Below are 8,581 nucleotides of genomic sequence, written 5' to 3'. Positions count from 1 at the left end.
TACTTAATTGGACTTGCTTAAAGAAAGTTAAATCAACAGTCAATGTTGATTTTATTCCTCGAAGATGAAATTGTTCTGGCTTCAAGACAACCGTTCTTTGTTACTCAAAAGCTGCATCTCCTTCTTTTGGTGCAAGATAAGAACGTCTAGACAAGGCATTGGATAAACCCTGTTGTTTTCTTGGCCGATAAGTGATGATGAACTTGAATCTTGGTAAAGACATGCTTCAACGAGCTTGACAACGATTTAATACGCGTGATGACATAAAATATTCGAGGTTCTTGTGATCCATATACACGGTGACTGGACTAGAAGAGCCTTCTAGATAATGATGCCATTCTTGAAAAGAATCCACAATTGCAAGAAGTTCTTTGTCGTGGATCTCGTAATTGATTTCTGCTGCTGAGAATTTTCTTGAATGAAAGGCTACTAGATGAAGTTTGTCATCTGTTCCCATTTATGATAAAACCGCACCTAGAGCAAAGTCCGATGCATCTGTTTCCATAAAGAATGCTTTGGAAAAATCAACACGATATAATATTGGTGCAAAAACAAATGTTGTCTTCAAAGATTCAAAAGAAACTTCCGCTTCTTGATTCCATTGGAGTTTGTCTTTACAAGTCAAACGTGTAAGTGGAGCTGCAACTCGAGCAAAGTCTTTGATGAAGATCCGATAGTAGTTGGCAAATCCCAAAAAACATTGGACATCTCTTATCATTTTGGGGATCTTCCAATCTATAATAGTTTGAACTTTCTTAAGATCCATCATAAGTCTATCATTTGAAATGATGTAACCTAAGAAATCGACTTGAGTAGTGTGGAATACATACTTTTCTATCTTGGCATAGAGTCCCACATCTCTTAATTTTTGTAACACATGACGAACATGAAGTTCATGTTCTTTTGGATTCTTAGAATAGATCAAGATGTCGTCTAGATTACATACCATAAAATCGTCTAAAAACTCTCGAAAAACATCATTCATTACATGTTGAAAAGCTGCTGGTGCATTTGTAAGTCCAAAAGGCATGATGTTGTATTCAAAATGTCCATACCTAGTTCGAAACGAAGTCTTCCATTCATCTCCTTCTTTGATGCATACTAGATTGTATGCTCCACAAAGATCTATTTTTGTATAGATCTTAGCTTGATTTAGCTGATCAAGAAGTCCAGATATTAAAGGTAGTGGATATTTGTTTTTGATGGTAATCTTATTAAGTCCTCGATAATCAACACACATCCGCAATGATCCATCTTTTTTCTTCACAAATAGAATTGGAGCTCATGCCAGAGATTTAGAATGGCGTATGAAATTCTTGGCTAGATTTTCTTCAATATACTCCTTGAATTTAGCCAACTCATTTTGTGATAAACTATAGATTGGTCCGAATCGCGATTATATTCTTTCTTGAAGGTCAATTGAGCAATCATAGGGATGATGTTCCGGGAGTGTATCCACATTATAGATTATTTAAGGATATTATATCAGATAAGGACATCCAATTTATATCAAGATTTTGGAGAATCCTTTTCAAGATATTAAAATTAGATATAAAAGATCTCTTTAATTTTTCATCCTCAAATTGATGGATAAATAGAATAGATGAATCAAGTTTTGAAGTAGTATTTGAAATGTACCATCAATTATTATCAAGATGATTGAATAATTCATTAGCCATTGGTAAAATTTGCGTATAAAAATTTGAGATGTTTTTCTATTTAACAAATATCTTTCTTTGTTAATTATGGTTATCATCCATAGCTTGATATTTTTGACTTTTTAAATGTTGATAATTCTATAACAAAAGATTTAATAAATTATTTGTCAAAATTACATACAATAATAAAGGTAAAATTAAAGGAAGCTCAAGAATGACAAAAAATCAATATAGATGCCTATTGCAGGGAACAACCACAATTCAACATGGATGACAAGGTATAGCTACTTTGTCATAATATCAAGACTCTTCATCCCAGTAAAAAATTAGACTATTATAGGCTTAGATTTTTTTATATTAATAAATAAGTCAAACTTATTGCTTATCAATTAAATTTATTAGAGTCTATAAAGATCCATTCCATATTCTATATATTTTCTTTTGAGCCTTATAAGACAATTAATATCTCAAGAAGAAATCAAATAATTGCCTCCTCGTGTAAAAGTGGATAATAATTAAGAGTTTGAAGTGAAAAAAGTTAGATTCAAAGTGACACCAAAATAAGTTAGAATATCTTATTCATTGGTACGTATATGATATTGATAAATTTAAATAGAAATTAATAAAAAAAAACTTACAAATGTAATAAAGAAGATTGAGATTTTTCATTCATGACATTTATCAAAATCAAGATAAAGAAGAACAAATTTTTGCTATAAAAGAAACAAGATCCAAAGAAGATAGCATTTTGCCTTCTACTCTTGTTTGATATTTTCATGCATTTGTGATGCTAAGAAGATGGAGAATCAAAAACCAGTAGATTCAACTCAAGAGCTATCACTTATTGACTTACCAAATGAAACATTATAATAGTCACAACCTCTAAGATAATATAATTGAGATGAAGATCCTTAAGAATGATATGTCTTTCTTCAAATAGATAGCAAGATATAACATATTTGGTATTACGACCTTAGAAGAGACTCCCAATCTTTGATAATTTTATTAAAGGTTGGAATGATTCTTGATGGTATTTCAAAATTTTATTTGAAGGGAGCTATAAATGAATCAATAATAATCAAATAACATGGTGGTTTTTTTGTCCTAGTATGAGACACTATCAATGGCTTAGAGGACCTATCAACCATCTTCAAATAAAATAAAGATCAGAGTATGTCTTAAACACAATTCTTTACATCTTGGATTACTTCAATAAATGATGATTGTTCCTTGTGGAACTTGTCTCTAGAAGGGAAGAGAAATTAATGTCATGAATATACCTATTTATTGTAATATTTATCTATATGATTAAGTAGAAGTAGGTAAAAGTAGATTTATTTCATAATATTTTCTAGAAAAGCTTCTTAGAAGCTTCATAGATGTTGTTGTGACTTGAGATATGTATATAATTGATTGATAGGTTACAAACTTGGTGAAGAAGTTAACCATATGTTGATAGCTTACAAAATATGGTAATTATATGGCATATATATAAAAAACTTATCTTGTAAGTTAAGATATGTATCTTACAAAGTCAATACATTTTTGAGGTCCTATAGAACATTGTCACATAGTTCCTAGTTAAGAGTATATATAGAAGCAAGAATGAAGCCTACTTTACTCTTGTCAATACTTTTTTAGTTTTTAGTCTTATTTCAAGACTTTTTAGTCTTCTTGTCTTTGACAATAGCTATTTTATTTTAATATTATATCATCTTTGAGTAATTTTCTAGTCTTTTTTAATAACACAAGAGTATATTGATTTTTTAGTTCTTTGAGATTCATGATCTTGACAACTATTATACCAAAGATAAGAAATCAAGTGAAGTCTATTATAGGATATTTTGGAGGTTCCTAGGAGAAATTTTCATAAGCATTGATGGATGAGTTTTTCTTGGAAGATTGTGATAGGATTACAAAAAAGTCATTTTTTGAATAGATTGAAGTGCTTAAGTAGATCTTTCAGTATCATAATTATTAAAAAGATTTGAAAAGTAATATTCTTATTAATCAAAGAAAGAGATGCAATTATTGGATCCATATAAAGAAGAATTTTTTTTTCAAGCAATTAATAGAGAGCTACAAGAAAAGTTTAAAATCTTATTTGAAGATAAAAAAAGAAGATGAAGGATTAACAAAAAATTAGAAGGAAGTGGAAGAAGTAATAAGATTGCTTGTAAAAAAAGAAAAAAGAAAGGATAGGATAGGTATTTAAAGACCATTGGAAGCATTTAAGATAAAAACCTACCATCAATCTTACATCTATAATTCAACCTTCAATGATTAGAGCAGAAAAAGAAGAAATGGACATTGATGAAATCATACAAAGGATGAAAGATTTACAAATAAAATTTGCAAAACTTGAAGAGAAGAGTCAATCATCAAGAATATCAACAAAACAAAAATCAGGACCTATGGAAAGTATAGTACATAGATGCATGTGGTGTGATAGCATGGATCATTCAAGAAGAGAATGTGAAGATTTTACAGAGATATTATACAAAGATTTATTTTTTTATTTTTTTTATTTTTTTAAAGATGGTATGATACGTTTAAAAGAGAGTAGAAAAAAATTACATACAATCTTTGATAAGGGATGAAGGTGCTCATGAAGGAAGCATTTAAAATTTCAAGAAATGAAGCATCAACATATTAAATAGAAGCAAATTTGACCAAATGTTTAAACATAAAATAGAATTTTTAAGAAAATCTAGTTCTTTGTGATCAAATGCAATAACTTATGTTAAAAAAAAATACTAGAAATAATTTAAAATATGTTTGCTATAACATTTGATAAATTACTAAATGGAATGATCCAATAGATAGATTATTGATGCATGTTCATATTGTGAAGAGTCAACATCAAGCATTAATAGAAAGAAAACAAAAGAAAAAAAAAATAATGAAATGCCATAAAAAAAACTACAAGGAGAAAAAAAAAATACAACAAAAAAAGAATCTTATATATGAAGAAAAAATAGAGAATATTTCTACAATAGAAAAAATAATTGTGAAAGAAAAAACAAAGGTTCTTATTTATAAATTACAATCAAATATTAAAGCTAATACAAATTTGAAGAAGGTATTGAAAGAGCGGATTTTAAGTGAAAAGGTTGAATTTATAATTGGTGAAATCCTAAGAATTGTAAAATGTAAATTTTATGAAGTTATTTTTGATAAAATAAAGAAAAAAAAAATTATAGAAGATACTATGATATCAAATGCACAAGTAACAAGAGCAATGGAAAGCAATGAAGATGAAGAAGATGAAATGAAATGTTTTGGAAATATCTTGCAAGTAAGATTTATAATAAAAATAAAAATAAAATAAAATAAAATATGATTCAAACTTCTAGTCATTATTCTTAAAGTCATTAAGCAAAGGCTACTATTGAAACTTTGGTGAAATTAGGAGATTTAGAAGAACCAATTGTAGTATTGATTGATTATAGTTTTTAAATTAGTTTGATATCAAAATAATTATATAAAAGGAAAAAAATAGCCTAGTAATATTGAACATAGGCAGATGATAAGAGTAAGAAACAATTCAAATGAAGATTTATATGGAGCTTGTCTAAATGTTAAGGTGATAATAGGAGATATTATTCATGAAAAAAATTTCTTTTAGTAAGATATGTCTACATATTCTATTATATTAGGACAACCATATATTATTATTACATAAATGAAAACAAAGGTTATGGATGATGGTTTGGCTTGTGGAAGAATAAGAAGTCAAGATAGAAAGGTGGTGCAATGTTTGATAGTTTTTACAAATCATGAAAGAAATTGAATTAATTTGAGGTAGCAACCTTTGCCAAGGATATAAAATGAATTTGAAGATCTAAATGACTCAAAAGATTTTTATTAGAAGCCATTATAAAGTGGGATTGCAATTGTAGAAGGGATAATGGCTTTTCACCTAGTAGAAGAAAAGATGCCATTATAAGATTATCCATTATATGATGGATATTTTTTATTAAAAAATATAAATAATTTTTAAAAAAATAAAAAATAAAAAAATAAAAAATATGAAACATGAATTGAAGAAATGTAAAGTAATTGATAAAGATGAATACATATGAAGGATATTTGAAAAATCTAACTTTAATGATATTATGGATAATTTTCAAATATTATTGGATTTAGATATTTTAGGTGATAATAAGATAATAAACATGCATTATAAGAAATTTTATGATATAATAAAAGAATGTATAGATAAATATGAAGTAAAGATGAATATAAAATATAAGACCATTGTAAAGAGGATTAAACCAATGGTGTTAAAATTATCATTAGATTTTGAGGAAAAAATTGAAAAGGATTTTATACAATTCAATTTAAGAGATCTAAAAAAAATAGGTCATGAATTCAAGGGTGAATAATATTAGATGGTTTAAAGTTGGATGTGAAAAAAATTAAAAAAGAATAAAGAGAGATGTTTCAAAGAATTTTTTTTACAACATGATAAGGCATTTATATTTGAATTATATGAAATAAGATGTATTGATCTAAGTATTATAGTATTTACTATTATTTTTACAATTCCACATAAATCATAGAATTTGAAGGTGATTCTAGTCTCAAAGACCCATTTGCCAAAGCTAGTTGAATTATTCAATAAAAAACTTAAGATGGAAATTTTAGAACCATCTATTGTACTATATTCTAATCAATGGTTCATAATACGTAAGAAAAATGGCATATAGAAGTTTATTCAAGATATGCAATCAATAAATAAGATAATTATTAAAAATATGGATTCAAGTTTAATTTTTGATGAATTTGTAGATGCATTTATAAGAAAAGAAATTTATTTTATAAAAGATTTCAATTGGCAATACAAAGTAGAAATTTGACAATTATGAAGATACTATTAGGGTTAGTCAGAATGTATATATTACTACAAGGAGCTACAAATTTTATAGCACATATGATGAGGGGAATACATAAGGTATTATAGGATTTTATTCTAAGAATAATAATACATTTTCTAGATGATGTGCCAATTAAAGGATGTAAAGAAGGAAAAAAAAGATGAAATATTGGATTCAAAAGGATATAGGAAGTTTGTGGCAGATCATATTGATGATTATAAGAAGGTTTTGATAAGGTTAAAAGAAGTTCATTTAAATTTATCAAGAGCAAAATCAATTTTTAGAATAAAAGAAGTTTTGGTGGTAGGATACATATGTAGATTAAATAGGCAGAAGCCAAGTATAAAAAATATTGATATTATTTAAAAAAAATGAAAGCATATATAAATACAACAAAAATCAGAAGGTTTTTAGAAGCATGTATTTTATATCATACATGGATATTTTATCTTCAATATATTATAGTTCCATTATATGAATTCTTAAAAAAGAATAAAAAATTTTAATAAAAAATAAAATAAATAAAGGTTATGGAAAAACTGAAAGAACTTCTTTCTTCACCTCCAACTTTAAAGAAAGTAAATTATGAATGTAGAAGGCCAGTGATATTAATAATTGACGCAAGTCCAATTAGAATAGGTTGGACAATTGGATAAGATGATGAACAAAAAAATACATATGTAGTAAATTTTGAAGCAAAGATTTTTAATGCTAAGCAAAGGACGTATGAATAAATCAAAAAAAAAAAAATATAGGATGTATTAATGGCTATGAAAAATAAAAAAGAATATTTAATTGATACATTGATAGTTATAAAAATAGATTATTTATCTTTATTGGGTATGATTACAAGTTTTTCAATTTTTGATATTACTATATTAAGATTGATAGCATATATAAAATCTATTGAACCTAAATTAAATATATTTCAAGGAAATAAAATTCAATTGAAAATATATTATCAAGAACAAGGTATTACAATGAAGAAGATATGATTGCTTTGAAAAATGATGTGGATGCAAATTTTTATGCTAATACATTATCAAAAGTCAAACGTGTATGTTTGAATATATCATTAGAAATATTTTCAAGAGATATTATGAAAGAGAATAGAAAGACGTTGAAGAATATTTAAGAATTATAGAGTGACAAAAAGATTAGAAAAATAAAAAAATTAATAAAATCTATAAAAAAAAATATATGGATATTTTTTATATGTTGGATATTTATAAAATAATCCAAGAAAAATATGAAAAATATCACAATATATTATATATGATTTAAAAGTTCAATAAAAGATTACTAAATAATTTCATAAAAGTTTATAGACAAGACATTGAGATATTTGGATAACATTTACTAAGTTGAAAGAAAATATTGGTAGAAGGGCATGTACAAAGAAGTAGCAAATTTTATAGGATCTTGTGAACTTGCTAAGTGTATTCAAACATTTGGCATTCAAATGGATTACATCCAACATATCCTTTAGCTTTACATTATAAGTAGGTGGTAGATTTAGTAGCAATGCTTGTAGGACTTAAATAAATGAATTATTTGGTATTTGCATGAAAAGATTTATTAAATATGGTTGAAGGACAAGCATTAAGAATAAATGGTACTGAAGATATATGCCAATTTTTGTTCAAAGATGTTATTTGTTGCTATAGTTGTATTAAAAAAATTATAATTAATACAAATGAATTGAATGTAAGGGAAGCATGATTTTTTTTTAATAGAATAAGAATTAAACTTTCTTCAATAACAACGTATAATCTTAAATGTAATGATAAGGATGAACATGGACATTCACCATTTATTAAGGCATTAGTAAAGGCATAGAATGATAAAACATATGAATAGCCTAAACTACTACCATTTGCATTATAGGCTAATGGCACAACTTATAATTTAGTAACAAGTTATATGCCTTTTGAATTAATGTATGAACAAAAATCAATAATGCCAATAGAAAAGGTATTGCCTATATGAAGTGTATTGCCTTGAAAAGATGATTTCAATAGAAAAGAATTTTTAGTATTATGG

This window comes from Physcomitrium patens, chromosome 11 (genome assembly GCF_059467195.1).
Source record: "Physcomitrium patens ecotype Gransden chromosome 11, ASM5946719v1, whole genome shotgun sequence".
Lineage (NCBI taxonomy): Eukaryota > Viridiplantae > Streptophyta > Bryopsida > Funariales > Funariaceae > Physcomitrium > Physcomitrium patens.
The sequence above is the reverse complement of the archived record's forward strand: the minus strand, read 5'-3'. Positions refer to the sequence as shown.